Genomic DNA, 16,035 nt, shown 5'->3' on the forward strand with positions numbered 1-16,035 from the left:
AAAGCCACAAAATCCAAGTTAGATGTTCCCTGTGTGAGGGTGGAAGGGCCCCACCCCCCCACCCCCATAATAAATAAGGATTGGCAATGCCAATAGTTCTCGCCTATGTAATGTGTTTTAGTCCAAGGAGTGCCAGATATCACCACAATTCTGAGGAGAATCTTTGTGTGTCACTACGTGAGGAGCACCTGAGGACCGAAGATGAAAACAATGATGGCTTCCTCAGTTCACACTTTTTCCGGTTGCCACCGTGGAGGTGCTTCAGATGGGCAGAGTGGGTGAGCTCTGTCCCCTACAACTGGATACCCGGTGGTTTTACAAGGAAGTGGAAAAGTTTGTACAAGAGTTTGGTCTGGTGGCTGCTGCCCAAACCAGTGGACTCCTAAGATTGTCCAAAGCCAGATCCGTACTAAGGACATCAACTAACTGATTGGCACACTCCCATCTGCGACAGCGAGTCACATGTGATAGAACGTCACCTCCAAGAGCCTGACCAACCACCACAAGGACATCACCTGGATGGCCACCCAAGGATGTCTGGGAGTGAGAGCCTTCATGCAAGCAAGAGGGCTCAATCGATGCAAGTCCTGCCTAAAAGGATGCACGCAGATGAGGCGTCCTACCATCTCTTCTGGGAATACTCCTAGCCTAGGACCTGCTGAAGGACCTAAACACAGAGCTTGGAATATAGATACCAGCATCATGCTTGGTAATGGTAATGTATGTTTTATTTCCAGGGACTGACACTCTCGGAGACCTCCAGGACTGCTGGAGGCTCTGTTGCTACCTTAAAAACATTCTGTTTTCCAGAAATCGCCTGGTAGTAGGGAAGAAGGAGACATTGATCCTGGCCTGCTGGAAGATGATCCACTGACACCTGTGTACTAAGTGCACTGGACGGATCAGACGACGATAGCAACAACAACACCTGAGGCCCCAAAGGGGCACCCCTGCCCTAACTTTGGGACTGGGAGTCCTTGAGTGACTACTAACGTGTTTGTCCCTTTTTCTCTTCAACCCAGGAATCAGATGGCGATCGGGGAGAGGAGGATACGGATGAAGACAGATGTAGTAAAATTAAAATGATGTAAAAAAACATATATATTTTAGCCATGTTGTACACCGGTGTGGCTGCAGTTCAGAATGGCAAAAACCTAGGGGCATATTACCAAGCAATAGCGATAATTATCGCTATTGCTTGGTTAGAGACAAGAATTTACCGCTGAGCTGCGGCGATTTTTACCGCAAATAAACCTTGGTATTACCAAGGTTTATCGCAAATGCGATAAAAATCGCCGCAATGCATGAATATCGCTGAAAAGTCAGCAATATTCATGCATTACCGAGCTAATGCTCTTAGCCATGTTATCCACCTCCCATTGGATAACATGGCTAAGAACTGCTCAGGGCAGGTGTTAGCTTTTGGAGATATTCACGCTTAGCGCGAATATCTCCAAAAGTTGGTAATAGGAGATAGCGATGTTAGCAACTGTTTTCAGTCGCTAACATCTTGGCACGCCCACTTTGCATATCATTAGTGATAAATATCACTGACATGCAAAGTGGGGCCCAAGTTGGTCGCTATCTCCTACTAGCTGTCGCTAACTGGTGTTAGCGACAGCTAGGTAATAGGGAGATAATTTTATCTCCGCTTTCTTGGCTTTTAAAGCCAAAAAAGCGGAGATAAACCCCCTTGATAATATGCCCCCTAGTGATGTGGAGTGGGGTGGGGAGGATGTGGTGAAGTGGAGTAGAGTGGGGTAGATTGGGGTGGGTAGATTGGAGTTGCATGAGATAAATTAAAGTGGGATGGGGTGGAGTGGAGTAGATTGGAGTGGTAGATCGGGATGGGGTAGATAGGAGTTGTGCAGATTACATTGGGGTAGGTTGGGGAGGAATAGGGCAGACTGGAATGAAGAGCGGTAAATCGGGGTTGATTGGAGTAGAGTGGAGTATAAGCGGTAGACGAGTTAATTTTTTTAGATTGGAGTGGGGTAGATTGGGGTAGAGTGAGTGGAGTAGTATTGGGTAGTTTGGCAAGGAGTATGGAGATCGGAAAGGAGTTGAGTAGGGTAGATTAGAGTGGAGAGGGGTAGATTAGGGTCGAGTGGAGTGGACTGGGGTAGACTGGAGTGTGGTGGGGTAGATTGGATAGATTGGAGTGGCATCAATTGGAATGGAGTGGGGTAGAATGGAGTGGAGTTGGTTAAAATTGAGTGGATTGGGGTAGATTGGAGTGAGATATATTGGAGTTGGGTAGATGGGGTGGGGTAGAATGGGATGAGTTGGAGTGGGGTGGGGTAGAATGGAGTGGGGTGGTTTAGTGTGGGCTAGATTGGAGTATGGGAGTAGGGCAGATTGGAATGGTAGATTGGAGTGGGGTCACCTGGAGTTGGGTACATTAAATTGGAGTAGATTGGGATGATGTGGGGTAAAATGGAGTGGATTGGAGTAAAATGGGGTAGATTGGATTGGAGTGGGACAGATGGGATAGATTCAATTGGATTGGGGTAGATTTGAGTGGGGTAGATTGGTGTAGAGTGAAGTGGGGTAGATTGGGTGGATTGCAGTTGGGTAGATGGGAGTGGTGTAGATTGTGGTATATTAATGTTGGGTAGATTGTGGTGGATTGGTGTAGATTGGGGTAGATTGGACTGGAGTGGACCGGGGTAGATGGAAGTGAAGTGGGATGGATTGGAGTGTAGTGGAGATTAGAGTGGGATAGATTGGAGTGGGGTAGATTGGAGTGGAGTGGAGTGGATTGGAGTGGGATAGATTGAGATAGATTGGAATTGAGAGGTGTAGTTTTGAGTGGAGTGTAGTAGAATGTAGTGGGGTAGAGTGGACTGGGGTAGATTGGAGTGGAGTTGGATACATTGGGGTGGAGTGACGTAAATTGGGATGGAGTGGAGTGAGGGTATACTGGATTGGGGTAGGATAGATTATAGCAGAGCAGTGTAGATTGTAGTGGAGTGGGGTAGATTGGGGTGGATTTGAATGGAGTGAAAAGGGGTAGCTTGGAGTGGAGTGGGATAGAATGGGGTGGAGTGGAGTAGGGTAGATTGTGAAGAGAGTGGGGTGGATTCGGATGGATTTGAGTGGGGTATGTGGTATGAGTGGAGGGGTGTACAATGGAGGGGAGTGGAATAGAGTGGCATGGAGTAGAGTGGCATGGAGTGGAGTAGAGTGGTGTGGCATGTCTTAGAGTGGAGGGGTGTAGAGTGGAGTGATGTGTTTTGGAGGGGAATGTCATGATGTGTCATTGACTGGAGTGGCATGTCTTGGAGTGTCAAAGAATGGACTGGAATGACATAGAGGGGTATTGGGCATAGCTCCACTGGAGGGTCACTTGTACTGGCGCACCGGCGGCACTATGCTCTGCTCCATATTTACAAGGCGGCGCTACGCCACTTTGTGTGGCTTAACACCACCTTGTAAATAAGGCCCTTTGTGATGCATCACTTTGCGTGAAAGGGGGCGTGCAATGGGTGTTGCTGTGGGCATCTCAATGCAACACCTTTTGCATTTCGACGCTGCTCCAGATTTACAAGAATCTGTAAATCTGAGGCATTGCCAAAAACTAAGGCCAGTGAAAAGCAGGCGGTAGAGTGGCCAAGGAGAAGAAATATTGCAAAAAAGTCTGCAGCACACATTGAAGGAGCGAAACACAATCAGTGGTGTGCGTTCCTGCACGAAAACAATCATCAATTAATAGAGATTTGCTACTTCTATGTATGCCGCAGAATGCATCACACATAGAAGTAGCAAATCACCAGTATTGATTGTTTAGTGCAGGAGGGGAAGCCTTCCTGCACACAAACAATCATCCCTGCAACACAGGCACCCTTGCAAAATGACGCAAGAGTGTCTGCACAGGAACTAGGCATCTATTTTCAGCCCGGCGTAAGGGAAAACACAGCAGTGCACCGTATTCTTGTGAATACGGTGCATACCTTGGTTTTTTAAATGATGCAGCGTGACGCTGCAAAATTGCTTGCATGGCCTCGCTGAGCCACTTCCTAGTAAGTATAGCTCAGAGTGGTGTAGAGTGGAGCGGTGTAGAGTGGAGTATGCATGGTGTGGTAGAGCTGCCATTACAGACAACACATTTTCAACTCAAATGACTTTACATACAGTTTTACTGCGCACAAGCGATAATGTGTGGAAATGTTTTACCATGTGCAAAAGTGTTGTCATCATTATTAATTAATTAACAAAATAGCATTTGCTATTGGCTAGGAGGTAGTCGATCCTGGTATCTCATTTAGCACAGCTAGCGTACTCTCCTTATGCGAGTGACTGTAATGCATTTACCCCTACTGCTCGTGGCCGAGGACCTCTTTGCCTTTTTTGGACAAGATCTAGCGGAGAGTTGAAGGCTGCTGGAGTTAAACTTTATCTTTGAAAAGACTCCAGGACACCTTCGCCGTTCTTCACTTTATGGGGAGAGTGCTAAACTCCTCCCACCTACTTTAATGTGGCTACACCTACACTATTTCAATATTGACCATTGATACAGCACAATGGTTCTATATCTGTGGCCTCTGGTATAGTCCTGAAACAACTTGCACCACTGGTAGGATGGACTTTTCTATATCCGCTGAAAGTGTATTCTGAGAGCTCGCATCAGTACAACAAAATCAAAGAACAGTGACACACCTCTGGCTCCACAATAACAACAGAGAGGATGGTTTCCAAACCATGAAGGTGTATTAGCTATTTAATCAAAGTTATAGACGTTATTTATTTAGTAAATAATGTATCTGTTAAGCATAAAATACAGTAGAGTTAATCCATCTTGAGTCATGAGATCAGGTAAATTGAAATCAAATTGTTTAAAGAATAGAAAATGGAAGGTTTCAGTTCCATAAAGGAACTTCTATAAACCAAATAAAGCATCTTATGGGTGGCAACGGAAAATCCCAAGCAGTAGGCGCCGAGTCTGAAGTGAACCGTATAAAGTTTCAGAATCGAGAAAGACATTGGTGAGAGATAGGGTCTCAAGTTGGAGAATCAGCAGAGAAAGGGAACGGAGTAATGACTTCATCCAGCAGTCAGGACAGGATCTCCTCAACTGTTCTAAGACACAAAGGTAAATACATTGGGCCACATTTACAAGGGCTGGCGCATCCCTGCATATCAGCAGCGATGCGCCAGGTAAGATGCGTCATGCAAGTTTAGCCTTGAGCCACCACAGATGCGCCGCATTTACAATGTGGCGCATCGTGGCGCAAGGAAAACAAATGCATGGCGCATCTGATGGCGTAAGGGCGGCGCATTGCTGGAGTCGTGTTGCAAGCGCCACGCATCTCCAGCAATGCTAAGCGGCTGCCTATACCTAACATGCTGCATCACACCTTACGCCTGCTTCAAGCAGGTGCAGGGTTTTGCCGCAGTGGCATCGGAAAAGTGACTCAGTGAAATCTTGTAGATTTCACTGCGTCACTTTTCCGAGGCTTTTTCCAACGGAACGCCCACCCTGCATACATTAAACCTGACGCAGGTTTAATGTGGCGCAGGGCTTCACAACGTGACGCATCTCCCTAGGTGCGCCACGTTGTAAATAAGGCGCAACATGGCGCATGGTTTACTTTGCTGCTGCGTCACAGAAGCAACGCAACGGCAGCGTAAATGTGTTGCAAGGAGCTTGTAAATCTGCCCCATTGCATTCTGTCTAGAACTTCTTCCTACCAACCACCCAGCAATGGGGCCAATCAGGTTGCGCCGTCTTCTTGGAGCAGATAAACTCCCATTGTTAGTCAAAGGCCCACCCAGCTGCGGGACCTTGAATGTGTCCTCGGTCCACACTGCATAGTACAGGAGGATCTTTCTTAACCCTAAGCACGGTGTAAATCAAAATAAACTTCTAATTATTCCTAGTTGCGCTAACATTTCTAAAAGCAAACAATGAGCTACTCTTCTAACTGACGTAGGTTATCTTGCACCTGAAACGAGAAGGAAAGCGTAGAAAAACATTTTGAAATCAACATAATGTGTAACAGTGATAGGCTTTGAGCAGAGGCCCACTCACAGTCAGGCCAACGTTAAGGATGCAGATTTGGTTTAACGTGAATATTCTAAAAGCTAATAGTTATTCTTCATTTATATAGAGTGTAACTTCTTTGTATGTATATAGAGGCATATTAATATATGAATCAACATATAATTACTAAAGATTGTAACACACTACATTTTAGCTACTCAACAGGGACATCTAGTAACAAGTTTAGTTACTGCACCTTTGTGCTATTGATGGAACTGGTGCATCGAGGAAGAGATTATGGGGCATATCAACAACGATTAGAGATAAACATTGCTAAGCGCGTTTAACAATGTTTATCCTATCGCTGGATTGCATCGCCGTGATAGCGCTGTATCAACAAATCTTTTCACAACGGCAATAAGAAATCCAGCGATAGCGGGGAAATCGCCCTTATGCAGGGAACATCACTGGTTTTCCAACGATGTTCCCTGCAAAACGGCGATTACCTTGCTGATACGACCCTGTGGCCGTATCAGCATAATCCACCCCCTATGTTAAGCATAGGTAAGTCAGGATTTTAGCAGACGTTAGTTTTTGGTGAAAACAGCAGTTTTCGCCAAAATCTAACATGTGCTAAAATCCTGTGGGCTGCCTTGTAAATATTGCGATGTGCACATCAGCGAAATTTTACAAGATAGTCCATCAGGGGTACGCCCAGTGATACCCACTTTGCATCTCATTAGAGATGCAAAGGGAGGCGTCGGGAAAAAGGGTGCTAACATGCGATTATGCATGTTACTACCTCTTGTAAATAGGGCAATAGTTTTATCTCTGCTTTTTTGGCTTTTAAAGCCAAAAAAGTGGAGATAAAGTCCTTGTTAATATGCCCCTTAGTTACTGAACCTGTGAGCTGCTGATTCAGCAGGGACATCTAGTGATGGCTTGTGTTACAGCATCCTTGTGCTGTTGATTCATCAGGGACATCAAATAACTTTCATGTGTTACAGCACCTTTGTGCTATTGATGCAACAGGGACATCTAGTAGTGGCTTGTGTTACTGCACCTTTGTGCTATTGATGCAACAGGGACATCTAGAAGTGGCTTGTGTTACTGCATCTTTGTGCTACTGATTTATTTTTTTTCTTCTTGTCAGGGCATCTATCTAGTTCAGATACATCAGTCACCTTCCACAACACCCTATTTATTCATCAGTTATTGGTAATAAACTTGACAACAAGTGCAGAAGCTCTCCCATTGACCTTTTACCTGTGAAGTGAAAAGGTCACATTAGTCAAATACATACAGTAAATAACTATATTTACTCCACCTGTCTTCATCCACCTTCTCTACTCCCCTGTTGCCAACCGGTTCCTGGTTTAAAAAAAAAAAGGACAATACAGGTTAGTGATCCAAGCAGGCCCCACCATGTAAGGGTACAAGGGGGCCCCATTGGGTCCTCAGGTGTCGTCTTCATCTGATTCATCCAGTGCAGCGTAGTCACGCAGGAGGCTGTGGATCATCTTTCAGTGCACCAGGGTTGATGTCTCCTCCTTCCCTACTACTAGGTGGTTTCTGGAGAACAGAAGAACATATTTAACACCATCAGTGCTGCAGCAATTCCCCCTCTGTGCTACTTCTGATTTATTCCCATTGTTCATGACGAGCTCAGCTCGTCATGAGCACACGACCAGTGTACTGCATGATGAGCTGAGCTCGTCATGAGCATCGAAGGGGTTAAAGCAGCACATGAGCCTCCAGCAGTCCAGGAGGTCACCCAGTGCATGTGTCCCTGGGAACAAGCAATACATCACAGAGTCCGCGGTGACATATGAAGTAGGTATCCACGCCCTAAGCTTTGTACCTAGGGCCTTCAGCAGTTCCTGTGCTTACATGCACTCCCAGAAGAGATGTATGTCATCATGTCGGCGGTGCACCCTCTCAGGCAGGACTTGTATTGGTTGAGTCCTCTTGCGTGCATGAAGGCTCTCACAGAAGGTCATCCAGGCATCCTTGTGCTGGTTGGTTAGGCGCTTGAATGCTATGTTTCCCCACACATGGTCCGCTGTGGCAAAGTGGAGGGCACCGATTGATTTGCTGATGTGCTTTGCTCATATCTGGCATTGGAAATGATTCAGGGTCCATGTGGCAGGGCGGTGGCCACCAGCCCAAACTCCTTTACGAACCTCTCCACCTCTTTGTACACCCATGGGGTCTCCCAGTTGTACAGGACGGCGCTCACCCACTCTGCCCATCCGAGGTGCCTCCTCGTTGGCAACAGGAAGAAGCGTACCATCAGAAAGTCAGCATGGCTCTCGTCTTTGGTCCTCAGGGTGTTCCTCATGCAGTGGCACACAAAGATTCCCCTCAGGATTTTAGCGATGTCTGCCACTCGCTTGCCTCACTTGTCATGGGTCTTGAACATCACTGCCCTCTTCACTCTGTCCATCTTCTAGCTTCAGATGAAGTAGAATATCATTCTCATGATGGCCTTGGCTGTTCGGGTCTGCACCGGCCGCACTTGAGCGACATACTGAAGCACTGGCAGGGCCTCGTTCCGCAGGACCAAAGACTTTCCTTCAATCATCAGCTTCCGGAGGCTCCAGAGTCCCAGCTTTTGCCTCGTCTTCACCAGTCTCCCTCCCGAGGTCTTCTCTGCCGCACCTTCTCTGCCAAACCAGACTCCAAGGATCTTCAGGAAATCCTGCTTGATGGGGAATGCAGTGGGTCTCGGGTGGGGCCCAGTGGCATAAAAGTAGGGTTTCTGACTTGGCACTGTTGATCTTTGCTACTGATGCCTTCCCAAACTTGATACACGTCCTTTCCAGCTCTTTCACAGATGGTCCATCCGAGCAGAAGACTGAGACGCTGTCCATGTAGAGGGAGCTCTTCACCTCGCTTTTTCCCTTGCTTCCTTCCGCCTTCAGTCCTCTGATGTTCCTGTTCTGCCAGATGCATTTGGCAAGGAGCTCTATAACGCAGATGAACAGGAGGGGGAAAGCGGGCAGCCCTGCCTCACCCCCGACTAGACAGGGAAGGGGTCAATTCTCCGGCCATTTACCAACGCTGTGCTAGAGATGTCTCTATTCACTGTGGTCACCACGTCACAGAAGAAGTCTACCAGTCCCAGCGCTCTGAGTGTCCAGTCCATGAAGTCATGAGAAATGCAGTTGAACACCTTTTCCTAATCCAGGTTGACCAAGGCTGTTGGGACCTTGCGGCCCTTGACGTACTCAATCATGTCCTGGACCAGGGCCAGACTGTCTGAGATTTGCCGACCTGGTATCCTACAGGACTGGTCAGAGTGGACTATCTTCGCTATCCCTTTCTTTAGCCGGTTACTTACCACCTTCGCGAGAATCCTGTAGTCCACATTGAGGAGAGAGATGGGCCTCCAGTTCTTGAGGTCCTCTCTCTCTCTCTATTTCTCGTTGTCATACCCCCAGGCAGGATTTGCCCACCATTTCCTCTTAGAGGTCCTGAAAGTCTGGCCTCATTAGGTCCCACAGTTCGACATGAAGCTCCACTGGGAGAATGTAATTTCCAGGCGCTTGCCCCTCTTGGAGGTCGTGCGAACAAGTGCAGCTCTTCCAGGGTGAGAAGGGTGTTTAGGCTTTCTCTCTCTTCCGAACCCAGTGTTATTGATATGCCCTCCAGGAAACTATCCGCCTGGGCTCTCTCTGAGAACTTCAATGAGTAAAGCTCACCATATACGTCAGTTACAACTTTCATAACTTGCTCCTTCTCACTTTGGAGGTTGCCCTCTGAGTCCCGAAGCTCTACCAGCAGTGTGTGGGCTAAGTGAAGTTTTTTAACGAAGAACGAGTTGCATTGCTCGTCCTAGAGGTTCATGGTTTTGGTCCGGAAGATGATTTTCCTGGATTCTTCCCTGAAGTGCTCCGAGAGCCCTTTTCAGGTTTCATCCAGTTTGTCATCCACGACCCATCCCCTGAGCTCGAGTTCTTACAGTTGCTGCAGTTTGCTCCGCAGCTTTCTAAACGACCTCTTCTTTTTCCTTGCAGCAGCTCTGTTTGCATCCTGGAAGAAGTTCCACAACTTGTCCGTCACCCATTTCCATCACTTGCTGAAAGAAGTCCCTCATTTCCCTCCACTCTACATACACAACTCTGAGGTTCGCCACTAACTCCTCATTTTCCAGCAACGAGCAGTTCAGCTTCCACGATCCTGGTCTGGTGGGGAACATCCCTGCAAGTTCCCCCTCAAAACTGACTGCTCTGTGGTCAGAAAAGTAGACGGTGACCTTGGAGCTTTGACCATGCTTTACCGTTAGGGAGGTGAATAGGAAGCTGATCTGTTAATGCACGGATCTGTCCGACCTACTCCAGGAAACATTCATAGCATTTGGCCCCATACTACTAATGACATCCCGGAGAGGTGTCTCACCTATAATCTCCACCAACAGCCTGGATGTCACATTCATCCCTGCAGAGCCTGACCCAGTGCGTCCATCCAACTCTACTATGCAGTTAAAATCATCATCCATCAAAATGCTCCTGGAGGTCACGAGTTGCATCCTGAGCACTCTGAACATCTCAAGTCGCTCATTCTTCTCTGGGGGGAGAGACATTGATGAGCCTAACAGCCTCACCAGCCCAGGAGCCGCCCACGACCAGCACTCTGTCATTGACCTGCTTGGTAACCTTGTCCACGGTGAACTGCCTCCCCTTGATTAGAATGGCCACTCCAGATGATTTGTAATTGTTTCCTCCAGACCAAAATGATGGGACGTCCGTCCACTGCCGTTTGAGCTGGCTTTACAATTGGGCGAGCGGAATTCTGCAGTTCTGCAGAAAGCAGATATCTAGGTTCTGTGCAGCCAGGAAGCGCAACGTGCCAGCCCACCTAACCTGAACCTTCAAGCTCCTGACGTTTAGGGTGAACAATAATATAGCCATTATCTCAGCACTAACAGTCAGTGTCCGGTTTCTGAACCTTTCTGTGAGGAGGGCTACTAAACCGCAGGGTGCCGAACCATCTGCAGGCCCTCTATCACTGGTGCTGTCTCTTCTGGGTTTTCAATGGAGAGCTCCATGGTGGCTTCAGTGACATCTATCCACATGATGGTGTCCTCCTCGTCCTTCTCTTACTTTTCTGATCCGGCCTCTGCTGCTTCACTGATCATCTGGTGCAGCCTCTGCAGGTCCTCTCGGACAGCTTCTACGGGGTCGTTCGGGGTGTTTCCATCATCCTCCATGTTGCTGTCCTCCATTCCAGAGTCCACGGTGGTGTATCCGTCCTCTGTCTTCTTGTGTTCTTGGGCCTTGATGAGCTTCTTCCGGGAGTATAAATTGTCCTTCCTACTCCTTGTGCTCTTCCTGTTGTTCCGGGGGAGGGTCTGGTCTCCCGTCTCCTCCTTGTTGATGTCGGGTCGGCCTTGATGTCAGTTGGTGGCGGATCGGTTCCTGTCTTCCCTCCTGACCTGGTCTACCTCCTTTTCTCCTCTTTTTTCCTTCTCCTTCTTTCCTTTGTCCAGCAGCATCTGCAATCTGACTTTCTTCTATTCCTCCTCTATCACTTGGTCAGCGTCGCTCCTGATGCTGTTATCTGGGTGGGACTTCTTTCTCTTGTAGTTCTTCTTCTTACCCTTTGCCTTGGCTGGGGCCTTCTTCTCTCCTTCCGCTCCTTTCCTGGCTCCTGCTTCTGGCTCTGGGTCCAGCTCCCTCTGGTTTTCCGTTGGTTGGGCCTCAGGTGCTCCTTCCTCGGGGTCTCCATTAGAGCACTGGGCTCCCATTGCTTCTTCCTCCTCCATTGGGGGTGTTGGTTCCTCTGCTGTAGCTGGTTCCGCAATTGGATCCACTTGGGGTTGTGCTGGGCCTGGTCCTTGAGGTGGCGTCACCTTCAGGGCTGGTTTCTTCTGCTCGACCTTCCTGGTTGGCTCTGATTTCTTGTCCACTTCTTTCCTTGCAGCCTTCAGGATTCCGTTCACCTTGACATTGGCGGTGGGATCCACCGGTGGTTTAGGTCTTTGGCTTGTCCAATTTGGGGCACTGGTAGTGCATGTGTCCTTCTCCTCCACAGACGTTGCACATCTTGTTGACCCTGAAGGACTTCTTCGGGCAGTCTCTTCCTATGTGGCCCACTGCCTCGCACTTCCTGCAGGTGAAGGGTGGTCCCTAGTGCCTGATCCTCCCTTTGTCGGCTCCTAGGTAGTAGCTTGTCAGTGGGTGTTTCATTCTGTCACTCCCTGCAGGGTCTTTGTGGAGGTCGATGGTTGCTCGCCAGGTCGTGTTCCATATTCCGTTGCTGTCCCTGACCTTGGTGGGTCCATTCATGATTGTGCAGTACCTCTGGAGAAGTGACACGATGTCTGTATCTGAGGTGTGGGGATTGGTCATCTCAAATGTCACCCCCTTCTCCGTTGTTGCCAGTGCCCATCCTGTAGTCAGGCTGGAGGTGCTGTTGGGTGTCTCCCTCTTCTTCCCCTGGAAAAAATCCCAGTTCTTCCTAAAGAGAGGCTGGGTGATGAAACTAAGGAGTAATATCATGCCTGACGCGGATGTTTGGCAGCTAAGCACATAATTCACAGGGACACCTGCTGGCTTGTGGACCTTGTTCAAGAACAAGACCCTGTTCAGTTTGGGCCCTTCCTTTTCCCTTACCTCCCACTGCATTACCTAGGTATGCCAGTGGGAGACATTTTACACATTGAAGGGTTCAGTGGTGGTCCCTTGCCAGGTCCCTGCCTCGCTCTGCCCCCCACTCCCTGGTTTGTTGGCATTGGGGTTTTCAAGTGCACCTGCCTTAAGCCCTGAGTCCTTCGGGGCACCAGCTTTCCCAGCTCTGGTGCTTGGTTCTAGAGGTGCAGCCTTGCTTGCCTCCTTGCCGCCATCCCCAGGGGGCTTGGGGTTGGGCTTCAGGGCTCCCGGGGTGGGCTTGCCATCTGTGATGGTCACTGGGGCTCCAATGTCCATTTCGTCACCCAGTTGTTGGATTTTAGGCTTACTGGTAATTTTGGAGTTACTGCTGGGTTTACCATTGTGACCTGGGGTCCTCGGGTGTCTTGCAGCAGACTAAAATAGTGGGCAGTGCAAGAAACACTGTATAGTCATGCCCTAGAGCTAAGGCAAGGGTTATAGGGGTTACCGCCTAAGCATGAATCCCCTCACCAGAGGTCTGGGTGCTGCACAGGCCTGTGAAGGGTGTTATGAGGGGGTTTAATCCTCCAGCATTAGTCCACTGAAGCGCCAGGAAAGAGAGAAATTAAGGAGCGCAATGTTTCCGGTGCTCTAACGCTTACTACAGGTCCTTCGGGGCACTTTTTTGTGCTCCTAATGAGCAACACAGACACCAGCACGCTGGTGCCCCTCCTCCTGCTTAATTAAACGCTAGTCGTGTCGATTGCGAGATTTGTATACATTTGCATACAATAAATGTATTCGCTTTCAAGTACAAGTCATAGTTACTATAAAATCAATGTTACTTGCACAAAAATTGTGCGTTTAAACTAATAAGAACAGATACTACTCTTGATCTTAGTCAAAAGGCAGAGATGGCTTGTGTTACTGCACCTCTGTGCTGTAGATTCATCAGGGACATCTAAAAACTACCTGTGTTACTGCACGTTTGTGCTGGTGACTCAACAGGGATGTCTAGTAATGGCTTGTGTTCCTGAACCTTTGTGCTGTTGATGCACCAGGGACATCTAGTAACAGCCTTTGTCACTGCACACTTAGGGGCACATGCATCAACAGATTTTGCATTCGCAAATGGTGCGAATCGCAAAATTCGGCCGTTTGCGAATGCAATATATGAAAATGTGATGCATCATTTTTTGTCCATTTTGGAATCGCAATTACTTTTGCGATTCCTTAAGAAATCGCAAAAGTAATTGTGATTCCTTAAAAACTCGCAATTCTGTTTGCGAATCTTTCAAAAATCGCAAATTTAAGGAATCCTTAAAAATGTGCAAAAAACGGAATGCACCAATTTTCGCACATAAGAGTAATTCTCAGAAAACACATTTAAGAAGTGCTAAAATAAGAAGAAGTGAGAGCAGGTGGTATTTTTTTTTTCACTACACATGTGTAAATGATTAACGACCTATAAAAGGGACTTCAGAATGACTCAGGATCTCTTCCAGGATGGCAGCAGCAATTTTCCTAGCACGTAGATGGCGGATGAGAGCAGCAGGGAGGAGGAGAAGAGAACTCAGTGAAAGGGTTTTTAGGTTGCGCATTACTTTGCTTGGGCAGACACAGGCTGACATATATGATAAGTATAGACTTAATGCAGACACCATCATTGATTTAATTGCAGAGTTGGACCCCATACTGCAAAGGCAAACACGTAGAACTCAAGCAATACCCACCCATGTGCAGGTTTTATGTTGTCTACACCTTTTAGCCTCTGGCTCCTTCCAAGGTGTAATTGCAGTTGCGGGGGTGTTTCACAGAGTGCATTGTCTAGATTTTTCAATGACTTCCTCAATGCAATGCTCCATAGGATAAACCACCACATAATTTTGCCCTCAACGCATCAGGAGTTGCTGCAGACCAAGTTAAACTTTTATAACATGGCACACTTCCCACATGTCATAGGATGTGTTGATGGAACATATGTCCCCATTTGTCCCCCATCTGCAAATTAGTAAATTTTTCGAAATAGGAAAAATTACCACTCTTTAAACATACAAGCAATCTGCGATTCCAAAGGAATCATCACTGACTTAGTTGCCAGCTACCCAGGTAGTGCCCACGATTCATACATTTTTAAACATAGAGCCATTCATGATCGCCTGCTTTCTGGAGAATTTGGTGATGGATTTTATTAGGTAAATTGCTTATGTTTACTGCCAAATGTAATGTTTCTGACATGCATTTCAATGTGTCTGATGTTTATTTTCATATATCACCTTTCAACTTAGGAGATAGTGCATATGGAGTGAGGTCTTACATTCTCACCCCATACCTGACTCCAACTACCCGCAAAGAACAGCAGTACAACAATGCCCATATCTCAACCCGCAGCATATTAGAGAGGACCTTTGGGGTCATGAAGTCTAGGTTCCGCATACTGCATAAGACTGGTGGTGCCTTGCAATTTCGTCCAGGTGTTTGTTGCAAAATAGTTGCAACATGTGCAGTCTTGCACAACCTAGCAACTAGGAGAGGCTTTGAACTAGATGTAGACGATTTGCTACCAAATAATTTCAACCAGCCACAACAACCACATGCAAGAGTTCATGGACCGGACGCAGCGGAAGGGAGAAGAAGAAGGGCAGAAATAACTCAACATTACTTCTAAAAAAAGGTAGGAAATTTTTTGTTTGTTTCCAAATTTAAACACTTTATTTTAACATGTTTCACACAATATGAACTTGTAAAAAAAATTTCTAAGCATGACTTCTCCTAAAAAATAAATTCCAGGTATTACACTAATATAATTCTTAGTCCATATCATTGTTTAGAGAAAATGAAAGAAATGCAATGCAAGAATATCATGTCATCACTTCTTCCTTCCACGCAAACCTAAAGCTTTATTTTTAACTGAATCTGAAACCATGGCAGGGCAAATATTACTGTCTTTCCCTCTTTTGTTACGGCGTTCACACACATCATTGGTGTGTGCATCACCACTGGTTCCTGCAGAATCCTTATTAACATTGCCTTCATAAGCTGTATTCTGGTTATCATCAGGTGGCAGCACATTAACCCCACTTTTCATATTTTTGAATCCTTCGTATAGATCTGCACAACATTTTTTTATTTCCTCTTGCATGCGCATTGTGTGTTTGATGAGACGTGCATTGCTGCTGGTCACCCTATTCAGAGCCCGGGCATAAGTGTGCATACTTGCCACAGTTCTCAAATGTCTATTACAATTGGCAATTTTTTGACTTTGAAAGACATCAGATATTGTCACTAAAGCATTTGCTAAACGCTAAAAATTCTGATTTGAGGCAGTATGCGCCCCTTCAATCACCTTGGATAATGTTTTCAATGTCTTATTGATTCCACTGAGGTCTTCAACCATATGACTCATTTTCCCCTTTACTACTCTCAGATCTTCACCCTGAAGACGCTGCACTTTCAATA

The 16,035-nt window shown here is 47.0% G+C and overlaps 1 pseudogene; it reads right to left on the minus strand.

Annotated features, from left to right (window-relative positions):
- Positions 1 to 13,388: 13,388 nt before the first annotated feature.
- Positions 13,389 to 13,497, minus strand: LOC147746958 (U2 spliceosomal RNA; annotated as a pseudogene).
- Positions 13,498 to 16,035: the final 2,538 nt, after the last annotated feature.

This window comes from Lissotriton vulgaris, chromosome 1_1 (genome assembly GCF_964263255.1).
Source record: "Lissotriton vulgaris chromosome 1_1, aLisVul1.2, whole genome shotgun sequence".
In the NCBI taxonomy this organism is placed as follows: Eukaryota; Metazoa; Chordata; class Amphibia; order Caudata; family Salamandridae; genus Lissotriton; species Lissotriton vulgaris.